This window comes from Ammodytes marinus (genome assembly GCF_949987685.1).
Source record: "Ammodytes marinus genome assembly, chromosome: 14".
NCBI classification, from domain to species: Eukaryota; Metazoa; Chordata; class Actinopteri; order Uranoscopiformes; family Ammodytidae; genus Ammodytes; species Ammodytes marinus.
The window spans coordinates 19,098,906-19,110,934 of record NC_137218.1 but is presented as its reverse complement, the minus strand read 5'-3'; the positions used below and the strand labels follow the sequence as shown (position 1 = coordinate 19,110,934).

Genomic DNA, 12,029 nt, shown 5'->3' with positions numbered 1-12,029 from the left:
CGCATATTGACAGTTAGACAGTAACTTCAGGCTGCAGCCTGCAATGTAACTGTTCCGCAGTCATTTTCTTCGTGAATTGTGTTATTTATGTTGGGGGATGATGCTTGTTAGCTAGATGGAGCTCTTGTTAAACATATTGGCCGATTACAATTATTATTTGTACAGTGTGCGAGTCTTGAGTTGTGTTAGCAAAACAGTAGCTCTAGCTAACAGCTGAGCCGGAGCCTCCGGTCAGCTGAAGCAGACAGTCTAGCGGGGCGAGCAGACTATTCCCCCGTTACTAGGTCGTATCCTTGGTCGTTCCTATTTACTGGTGTATTAAACTACGTTTTCATTACATAAGAACCTAGTGGGTTTGCAATGACTATTCCAGTTGTTAGACAAGGTCTCAAGGTTGCTGGGGAAACGAGTTGTTTTTTGTTAAACTCTTCTAGGTTGGCCGCAGCTTGACATAGTTACCGTTGCTACTGAGTGAGTTCCGACCGTGTAGCGGACTCTTTTTGGCTGTTAAAACCATAAAAACAACATGTTGCTAAAATTAATTGCTTTATTTTTTGTAGTAGCCATGTAATAAGCGGGATAAAGTATGTGTCACAACAATATTACTCCGCCTCGGTCTCCATGGCAACCTAGCTAGTAGTACCGACCTGATGTATGCTACTAGCTAGGTTGCCATGGTTACCGAGGCGGAGTAATATTGTTATGCGACAGTCCAGCCGTGCTTCGGCTCGATTTGAGCACAGTCAAAATGCCTATGTGTCAGACATCAGTGTTTTGTATACATTTTATTCATTAGTGAGCGGGTATGCCGTCTTTCAGAACCGTTCATTACCTGCACTAAAGAGAAAAAAAGATGTTTCCTCATTGTCCCCCCCACTTTTGAAAATGCACTCCAGAATGCCTGTTTGTCCCCCCCACTTGTTTAGCCAAATCGACGTCCATGCCCCAATCGACTATCGCCCTCTGTCACCCCCCCACCCCGAGAGTCTCACACCCTCCCTATCTCCCTCCCTCAACTCTCTCTCCTCTGCCCCTGCCTCAGTCTGTCCCACATGGCACGCAGCAGGCCATGGGGGGCTCTTTGGGGACTTAAAAGAAAAAAATTGTGCAGCTGAAGGTGCCGCTTTTATCTCCATACATTGGCTTGGAAACATATGGCTTTAAAAGGTGGTGCCAGTGAATCTGGAAAATGCTTGTTGACTAAATAATTTTTACTCAAAATTAGCGAATATCTCCTCACAGTCCTCTACCTGTCCATACTGTGTGTGCGCAGTGAAAAAAAACGTCTGCTGTTTATACACAGCCAAGGCTTTGTAAACGTGCATCTAAACAATGCATATGTTAACAGAGGGGGCCCACCATAGCTAACAACATGCCTATTTACAGAGCCTAGGCTGTGGATTAACACTGGAGTTTTTCTTAGCACGCACACACAGTATGTACAAATAGCGGATTATGAGGAGATATTCACTGATTTAAACAAAAAAAGATTTTGACAACAAGCGTTCTCCATAATCGCTGACTCCACCTTTAACACCAACAATTAGCAGCTTCATGCTAAATGATGTAATGTATTCATTTAGGAAAATTTCGAATCCAGTTTTCAATGCAACTGAAAGCAAGTAAATAACTTGTTCTGTAGTTTGTTCTCGCTGTTTTTCTTTGACTTTCTCCTGGATAGTTTTGCCCCCTGCATGTCATATTTGCCCCAATGTGCAGAGAGTGACTGAGAGCTGGGGCAGGAGCAGATGGGGTGCTGGCAGCCATCTTTTACTCAGTTAGGTTGAGTAGGCACGTGGGTTGGTGTGTAAATTAGCACAAACAAGTGTGTGTGTGTGTGTGTGTGTGTGTGTGTGTGTGTGTGTGTGTGTGTGTTGTCCGTGTGTGCAAGGGGCACAATAGGCATAATTATCTCTGCTTGAGAGGCCCAGTTAGAAGGGGGGGGGGCGGCCGGCGTGGAGAGGCGGAGTTCAACAATGGCTCAACCACGGGCTTTGTGTGTACAGAGCAGAGGGCTGACAAGTGTCGGCTATTATTGACTATTTACACACTACTACACACGCCTGCTCACGTGCACGTAACACAGAAATGGACACACTCTTATCTCTGCCGCTGTTGCTCTCCGCTGTGCCTTTTTTCTCTTTGTGTCTCCATCAAACACACACTCAGGCTTACACACACACACACACACACACAAATGAGCATGTTTACAGCGCATCAGTGTATCAGTGTCAGTCAGTGTAAGAGGGAGAGATGGGAAACCCCCTGCAAGCACATCACGCTGACAGAAATCTGGCCACTATCTCCCCCCTTCAAGCCAGGCTGTGTGAGAAAACGACAACTAAGAGAGAGAGAGAGAGAGAGAGAGAGAGAGAGAGAGAGAGAGAGAGAGAGAGGGATGGGGAAGCCTGCTTTGGATGTACACTTTTTTTTTGCAACGTGGCTTAAAGTATAAGTACAGTTTATAAAAACAAAAATGGGGTCCTATTTTCTGCTTTTGTAATAATTTGGCATTGGTCATGATGACAGCATGGCACTCGCCAAAAAAATATCTGCCGATTTCAGCTGAGATCTAGGAAGCACAACAGTAATACAGCAAAGTAATTTCAATTTTCAGTAAATGTCAGACGCGAGCTAACATGAGAAAAACACAAGCAGTGATGTGTGAAAGTTACATTCATTGTAATCATGGTCATTTGACAATTTATCTTCAGGTCATACTGTCCAGCCCTGCCTTTGAGTGATCACCTCTTTCTCATCGCGAGGGGATTTCTTAATTTGTTTAGTATTTTATCGGATGAGGATAACCAAAGCATTTGTACTCACACTGGCAGTGTAAAGGATAGCTGTTAATCTGCATTTCTAACCACATCCAGAGTCATTAGGGAAAGTGAAAGCATGAAGGCTTGTGTCAAGGCTTAGAGTAAAAGAGTCGGAGGGTTTATTTGGACCTTGGATTGGGTTCAGAAATAGGATTTGAGTAAAGAGGTTTTACCCTTTTCTCTCCCTCTTTCTTCGAATCCTTTGTTTAGGATAGCGAAAGAGGGATTAGTGCAAGGAGATTACAGTGGGGTTTACTAAGAAATTGTAGTTAAGGAGCTGCTTAAATATACTCAGCACACAGTGGCAAGAAGTTTGCTTCTGATTTCTCCCCTCTCCATCTTAACTTCTCTCTTTCTCTCAATTTGAAAGGCCGTCATTTTACATTTTTAATCCTGTCCTTAAATGCCCATAACTTGTTCCACCAAATTGTAACATATTATCATGGGATACGCACAAACCGCAGTACAAATGTATTGAAACTAAAAGTATAACTATGACTCAATGTACGATGTGTGTATTTCTCAAGAAATGAAGATAGAGTGATTGGGAAATAAGCACTTTAAAGCCGAAAGTGTATGGCAAAATCAGATAGTGTTAATTAATCCCACATAATAGATTTATTCTATGTAGTACAGAGCGATTCATTTCACACTGCAGTGACCAGTGAGATGTCTTCTTTTTATTCTTTTTTTAACTGTCTTTCTATGAATGCGGCTGGTTGCTCGGGGACCGTGAAGAGACATGATCTGGGGGTGGGAGGGGGGGATCAAATGGGATCCCTGGTGGTCATCCAAAGTGCCATGTTCCTACATGACCTCTCAATCAGACCTATTGATCCGCCGCTGCTATTAGCTGTCCAAACACACATGTTAAGGCCGGATCAACATGGCAGGGCCGTGATTGACTGCAAGCGGGGCGGGGAAGGTGAAGGAGGTGAGTGGATCAGAAAAACTCTGCTCCCTCTCGGTTAATGCGATGGAGAAGTCTGAGAGAGAGAGAGAAAGGGCTGTGACGTTTTATCGGCTCTTGTTTTGTGGAGTGGGGTGTGCATAGTAATTGATATGTGTAAGCAAGTCAATAATTCAACACGGTTGCAGCATGTCAGTTGTTTGCTCCCTCTGTTTCTCTCTCTACAGGAGAACTCTGTTAAGACTTCAGTCAACATTACAGTTCATTGTATGGAGCACAGTCAATATTTAAAAAAACAAAACATCACAGCTCATTATTATTGATAAGAAAGTTTTTATTTATTTAAGTTTCATATGGTGCAGTTAAAACAATGGAATGGTTTCCTGCTAAGATTGACATTGCCGCAAGTGTATGTCAATATTAAATCATATCTTATTTTTGTTAGGATGTGTGAAGATATTTTATAAAACATATGCAGTATGCACTAAGTTTATAAAGGGGTCCGACTCTATGTCTTGGTCCAACAGTTATGTTCATTACTGATTCGTCTTCAAATAATTGCATATTGTCTATGTAATGACGGAAAATAGTGAACAATGCCCTTTTACAGTTTCCCAGATACCAAGTTGACAGCTACAAATAATATCCTTTGTCCAAAACCCAAATACATTCGATAAAGTATAACGTGGGATAAGAATACGAGCAAAATATCAAAATTAAGTGCTGATCAACTAACCGATTAACTATTGTCTCAGCACTGGGGCAACCTCTCAGATGGCAGACAGAGACACAGAACAGTGTTTTTTAGTGTAGAAATATTATCTTTTTATTATCTGGATAACGTTGCCTGCATTGAGCAGTCCACTGGGAACTGTGAGCTATAGATTGAAAGTAAGAACATTTTGAAAGTGGCTGACCAGTATTTCTTTGTCTTTGGCAAGTTACTCATGCAGGACTTAACTACTAACCTATAGAACAGTATTTTTACATCGTGGTTTTTCTACTTAGGTAAAGAATATGATGCGTCTTTGACCACTTTGTCTAACACACTTTCAAACCATCTTCCAGTAAGATATTGGTACCCCCAAGGTACCACACACCCTCACACACCACTTTGTACTGGTAGCTTACTGTTGATGACAATGAAGATTTCTGCTCTTTGATTTTGGTAAATGTGAGGTTGCGATATTTGATTATTTGATTCAGAGTTTATCACGGTCATTTGGCATGCTGTCCTGTCCTTTCTGGTAAACAACAAGTGTGTTTGTTTGTGTGTGTGTGTAGCAGCAGTTAAGCTCTCTCTCTCTCTCTCTCTCTCTCTATCTCTGTCCATGCTGGGCAGTGACACTCCTCTGCCACCAGCACTCTAATAGGGAGGGACCAGGCAGCTCACTCAGTGCCGCTAATGCAGCTCACTGCCCCGGGCCATGGGCTAAGCTGGAGTACACCGCATCGCGCACACACACACACACACACACACACACACACACACACACACACACACACACACACACATATGATGGCAGACAAACACCATGTATCCATAGCCTGTCTCTTATCTGCTGCTGAATCAAAACAAGGTGAAGGGGCGGGAGCTTTTTGCCACTGCATGTTGACTTTTTTTCCAGAGTCAAATTGTCCTATAGTTACTTAATTTTTAGGACTCTGCCTATGTGCAATTAACAGTCTAATGCGAGTCAATGGGATATCCAATTGCAGGTAGGTGTTTGGACCATGGTGGCACATTTCTGTAGCCTATGGTGCGGTGCATCAGGATGTGTGTGTGTGTGTGTGTGTGTGTGTGTGTGTGTGTGTGTGTGTGTGTGTGTGTGTGTGTGTGTGTAGGCCTGTGTGTGTACAGGCCTGTGTGTGTGTGTATGTGGTTTTCTCTCTCGCGGGACTCTCATTATCACTGCTGTCCCAGATGTCACCAAGCACATGAAACACACGCCATGAATAATGGAGTCCTATTTCTACATCTCTCCCCATTTCTCTCCTCCTCCTCCTCCTCTTCCTCCCACCCTCTTCCCCTCCATCCATCCATCCCTCGTTCCCTCTGATGCTCCTACTGATGCTTAATCTCCTCTTGGCGCTCCCTCTCTTTTTTTCCGAGATGGTCCATTTAGCTTTATGCCAGGGCCCCTGTCTGGTTAGGACTGGGTTTATGGGGGGGAACATGGGCCACGTCTCCGCAGCGTTGCGTTGAGTTATATCCCGGCAAACGACGTCTTTTGCATACGATCGAGTTTTTTATGTCTGTCCATTCAGGGCCGCCCTCCCTTGACTCCCCATCCACATCATCATCCTCCCCTCCCCCTTTGTTGACTGTTTAAAGTCACACAGGGGCAAATTGGGACAGAGCATGCCAAGTGAAGCAGAAGAGACGTGGTCCCAATCGCAGTATTGGAGACCGGACTGTGCTGTTGTGCTCATACTGTCTGCTATCCGCTCCCTGTCTAACTCCCACCCCCACCCCCCACCTCCATTTATCCTCAACCTCCACCTCTTGTCTGCTCCTTACCTCCTGCTTTAACTTTTTCCAACATGCTCCTCACTGGAATAGCGAGTCACAGTGGCAAAAGGGGCAGGGCGGATGGGAGGGGGGGAGAGAGAGAGCATGATTGAAAGACGAGGTAAGCAGTCAGAATTGGTTATAGGAAGGAGGACAGCAGTTAGGATTAGACAGTGAAGCGTGGCTTTTTAATGAAAACATGACAGAGCTGCTGCTGCGTCTTGCGTCTCTCAGTAGAAGAAAAAAATGAACAAGCAGAGGCCGAGAGGAAGCGAGAGAATGTGTAAAAAAGAGAGAGAATTGAATGCAGCAGATTCAGATTCAGATATTATTGCTCATGCTCAAGCGTTATAGTCCTCTAACTGGCAGGCAGCGTGACTCGTGCTCTGTCCGAAACAGTTTGCTCGTGTTAACAAAGTCTCCTCTATTGGAGGGGAGGCAGAGAGAGGGTGGTGGTGGTGGGCACTCCCATTGCACAATCAGTTGTTACACGTCGGGTTTTGTGCCAATAAAACCTGCTTTGAATGTGATTTGAAAGGAGTTAAGAGGGCGCCCATTCATAGATGATAAGTAAGTGTGCAGCAGAATAAAAGCCAGGGAAGTGTATATATTTAATTGGCCGGCACCTGCGTCTACTTGGGGGCCCTTTTTAATGTACACAGCAGAGAGAGAGAGACCAAGGGGAAGGTGGAGTGGGGCTCTGGCTTTGAATACAGATGAATACACCCCCTTTTTTGTTTTGCATAAAGCTTTGAAAGGAGGGGAGAACACAGACCTGGACTGTTATCTCCTCCACAGTTTACCCTCCTTCTTTCCCCCTTTTTTGCTTTTCTCCTCCACTGTCTTATTCCACTTTAAGTCGAGTCATTCAATCCGACAGCGCTGATTTTTTTTTATGCTCTAACACATTCCTCTGCTGCGAAACACTGGACGACTGCCATTCCCTGTGACTCCACCGGACTAATTTTACAACTTAGTTTATTATTATTTTCCTTCCAGCAAGGGAAATGTTTTTCTGGCCTATTTTAAGCCCCGTAGGTGTTTTCTGCATGTGTGTGTGTGTGTGTGTGTGTGTGTGTGTGTGTGTGTGTGTGTGTGTGTGCGCTCGTGCCCAACATGTCTGCATTTGTGAGCACCACCAGGCATATTCCGGCAGCACCGCAGAGAATATCTCCGGAATATGCTGTGTTTTTTTTTCTTTCTTCCTTTCTTCTTCTTTCTGTGACAGTCACAAGTCTTTGATCCGCTCCTCCCCCCCCCCCTCTCTTCCTACCTGCTTTCAAATTCTTCTCTGCAACTTGCCGTTGAGAGCAGCAGTATAAGCCAAGGCAGAGAGAGGGAATGCAATTGTTCTTAGCGTTAGACTAAGAATATCGCCAGTTTTTTTTTGCCAATCATTCAAAGGATTATCATTTATTTGCCAAATTACAATGACCGACTTAACTTTGATGTCCGTGTGGCGCATGTGTTCATTTGTGTTTGTGTGTATATCAGTGCTTTGGGGGATATTTGGAGCTCAAATCAGACAGTTACTTTTGGCAATAGACACATGAGGTCCACTGCAACATAATCATGCTTACAATCAGTTCACTGCAGCGTTCGTCAATTATGAAGATAAACTAAGTAATAAAGCATTTTTTAAACTATACTTATGCCCCCTTTTGAACAGCTTATTGTTTATTTTTTGGTGAAAACAAATTAGTTCACAGACTAAGGCCCCTTCACATGGCCTGTCCAATTGTTTTTTATGAACAAAGTTCATTACGTAAAGTTCAAGTAAAATTCACACATGATCATTTGATTTATGTTAACGTTTCACATCACACATGACAGACATACTGTTTGTCTATGTGCAACAGTTAATGCGTAATTCTTATATATATGCAGCTTCAGATAATGTGTAGATGTAATTCAGCTCATATGTCACTTCCCATTTAGGGTAGTTACGGTAAAGGTAACATGATTTGAGAACACATCCTTGAAATCTTTTAACTTTGGAGCACATCTCTTTAATGGATGAACGGGTTGTGCTGTAGCCTGTAGGCATCTACTGTATCTGAAACATTACGCTGTTTGTGGAGGAGTGAAACCTCCTGACCCCCCAGCTGCTTTGGCACATTTTCTCCTTGCCCCGGCTTATCGTTATCATAATGAGAGCAAGGAGAACACGCTAACCTTCACTTAACTGGGAGAGCCCTTCAAGGCACTTGGAACTATACTGCCTTTGACCATCAATATTGTGGAGTAAATGGAGACTCCAGGGATCAGATTGGAGTGATCTGCCAGAAGCAGAACAGGGATGAGAGTTCGATAGCTCATTAGCCTTTTCCAGAGTGATTAGGTATTGGGTCCATACTATGAACTCCCATAGGAACACCAGCGTTTTTACCCAGGGCTGTATATTGTGTTTATTTTTATTTTTTTGTACACAGGAAAAGGTGTACTTCAGACAGGTGGGTGTCAGAAGATGATGCCGGCTAAGACTGGTTGTTTCCTTAAATAAACTAGTCTAGATATAGTCATTTAAAAAAAATGCCTCTCTAAATCATGTAGGTCACATTCAGTTCCCAGGGCTAAATTGGTTTCCCATTGAGGGTAGAGAAGTCCAAGTTTCTGAACTGCGCATAAAGCTACCAATGATACCTTCTGAGACTAGGTGTTATCTCCAATTGTGTGTCATGCATCACGCACCTTTGTTCTGAAAGCCTAAATGCTAACTACGTTCCTATTCCGGTGATCAATTTGAGGCCCATAATTGGACTAAACTTCACTAACTAACACTTCAGATAGCCAATAGGGAAATGGAAAAAAAAAAAACTGAAAGAGAGTGTGTTATGTTGAATGTTTTTGGAAAATGTTTGTGATTGGATACAAAACCTACTTGCATCCAGGGGGAAAAAAAGAAGAAGCTATATTTAGCAACTTCACGCTGATGCTATTTTTTCCCCCATTGATTTCACCAACATCGACCACCAATTCACCGTGATGATTTTCACTGCGGCGCAAACAGAGAGGGTTTCACTGTTCCGTCCTTGATGACTGTAAACACGTCGTGCTTTTAATAATTGTTGAAAGTACAGCGGAATCCTAACAGGATGGCAGTGAGAAGACCCTAGCAACAGGGAAAGGATGAAGAAAGTGAGAGAGAGGGAGGGAGGGGGAAAGATGCAGAACATCAATAAATAATGGCCCCACTGAGGAGGTGGAAATATGGGCCTCGTTATCTTTGCGCCGACGCCTTCATTTGCATGTGAGAAAATGAGGCTGCTACGAACTGGCGCACTCTCTCTCTCGCTCAAACATACACACACACACACACACACACACACACACACTCTTGGACCCACACGGGCCACACTATATATCGTATTTATAGACTCTGTCATGCTTTTATTTTTTCCTATTCTATCTCATTCATTTATACTTCCATTATTTTCCCTTTTATTTTCCTCCTCTTTGGAATTTGTCATAGCAGCAGGTCTCGTCTGTCAAGTGACTGCGTCTGAGGGCATTTTGTTGGATTTAAAAAATAAATAAAGCAAAGGAAAACTGTTGTTGTACGAGAAGGGTTTGCTTAGGACATACAGTACGATTGATTTTATTAACCCCACTTTTTTTTTACATACATTCATGCGTAGCGTAGCGTAGATTTTGGGGTACACACCCAGTCATAGGGTAGCTGCCTCGTGCTGCCTCTGAGCAGGTGGGGTTTTAAATGCTTTGCTCAAGTGTTTCACGCGTGGACTTTAGCCTTCCAGCTGCTCTGTGGGTTTGAATCAGCTCCAAATAAAAGTGTGTTACCCAAAGCAGAAGGCTATACATGTAGGACGTCTATGTATGCTATTCTGCATGTATCTATGTGAACGTAAGTTAAAGCAGCTATTGTTGAAATGGCAGCTGAATTTAAAAAAAGTAAAAGGTACAGGAGTGGTGTAGGAGCAATAATCTTTTCTTTGTCGGTAACATGAAATTTATAACAATAATATAACAAGGAAATAAATATTAATGTTTCTTAGTATGTACATTTTAAGAATATAGATTTGATAGTTTCAGTTTTTCTGTACCTTTTAGGATTTCTTTCCCCTATAAAAACACACATAATTTTCATGATCCAGCGCTTACAAGTAAAGGTTAGAAAAGTTGCCCTCGGGACCCCATCAGAAATACATGAACAATTTTGCAGTTTTTTTTTCATGAATGGTTCTCATTGAGACTCTGACCGAGCTCATACAAAATCCAACAATGTTGACATCCTCTAGGCAAAACAGCTTCTTTCTAAAAGCTTTTTTTCTGGGTGAAAGAACTCTTTAAAGAAACCATTTCAAGTTAATGAAAAATGCTTAAACCTCCAAATGGTTCCATTAGAGCTTTTTCCAAGATCCACGAGGGCTTCCTTATTTTTTTTTTAATCTAAATGTCATCTTGTTTTTTTAGTTCATGGTGTCTTACAACCAAAAGTTTAACCTGAGAACAAACAACATGGTTCAACACACGAGAAAAGGTTCAATGTCAGTCTAGACAGGCCTCTCTTGCTTAACAGGAAGGAGTAATGGGTGCAATCCCAATTAAAGGCTTTTTCTGTGGGTTTTGTGTGCCCACATTGTCTGTCATTTAATCCAGCTGGACAAAAAAACATGCACGTTTAGGCAAAATCCTGAGATGCTCAGTGTATATGTAGTTAAAGTGGAGAGAAAAACTATGTGTGTGTGAAAATTACATGTACCGACAGTATCATGTGAATGTGGCTCAATTAAAAAAATATATATTATGCAACGCGAACAACTGCATGTTTTGCTGCAGCTGTGTGCATCCATGTCAGTGTGTGTGTGTGTGTGTGTGTGTGTGTGTGTGTGTGTGTGTGTGTGTGTGTGTGTGTGTGTGTGTGTGTTTGTGAACTGCACATTGGCTCTATTTCTCGTTATCTAGTCAAGTCAGCATGAATAAAAGCTGAGGGAGCACAGTGATTTGGTAATTAATATTTAACTCTGTCTGCCACTCTGCTTAGAGACTGGGAGAGTGAGAGAGGAAAAGGGTGAGAGAGAGACGATGAGAGGTTTCACACACACAAAGAGATGAAGAGAGTCGACTAAAGATAGACTCTTGCTTCGCACGAGTTACTCAGTTGAGATGGACTGATAGTGAGGGGAATAGTGTGATGTGTCGTTGCATTGTGTAATCAGCGTTGTTTCTGAGGCGTTGCTGCAGATGGGATGAATTCCGTCCCCTGCTGAAAACAGAAAGTGTGGTTTTGACAGATCCAGCTGACTCTCCCCCCCTCCCCTCACTCTCCCTCTCTCCCTCTCTCCCTCTCTCTCCCTGCCTATGTCAGAGTGTTGTGACAGGCGAGTCGTCGGTGTTGTGGGAGTAGCAGCCTTAAAGTGCTCATTATCCTGTAAGGCTTCATTCTGGGGGGCAAACAAAGGCTGCTGTGAAATTGCAGCCTGTGCCTCCTCTCGGGTCATACACTGTATTCCATGCAAACACACGCACGGTCCGTAACTGCTACCTTCAGTGTTCCTACTCAACCCCACCGCAAGACCTTGACAAACACGGAGCTTGTAGATAAAATACTGTGATGCCTGCTAAACAACACACAGGTGCGACCGAACACATTCACATCCAGCTGTTACCGGGTAATAGCTGAAGTTTACCAACTTACCTTCCTGTACAGTGGCAACCATTTTGAAATTTTCCACTCACAGTAAGCTGTGAGACAATTGCTATCGCATACGATTAAAGGCCCCATGATAAAATAGTATTGCTTCATTAATTAATTAGACAAGAG

At 43.1% G+C, this 12,029-nt stretch overlaps 1 protein-coding gene across 2 annotated transcripts in view; it reads left to right on the top strand.

The window, feature by feature from the left end:
* LOC307260802 (cell adhesion molecule DSCAML1-like) overlaps positions 1–12,029 on the top strand; it is a gene marked incomplete at both ends in the record, with an annotated part of 57,525 nt that overhangs the window by 18,895 nt on the left and 26,601 nt on the right. The window lies entirely within an intron of this gene.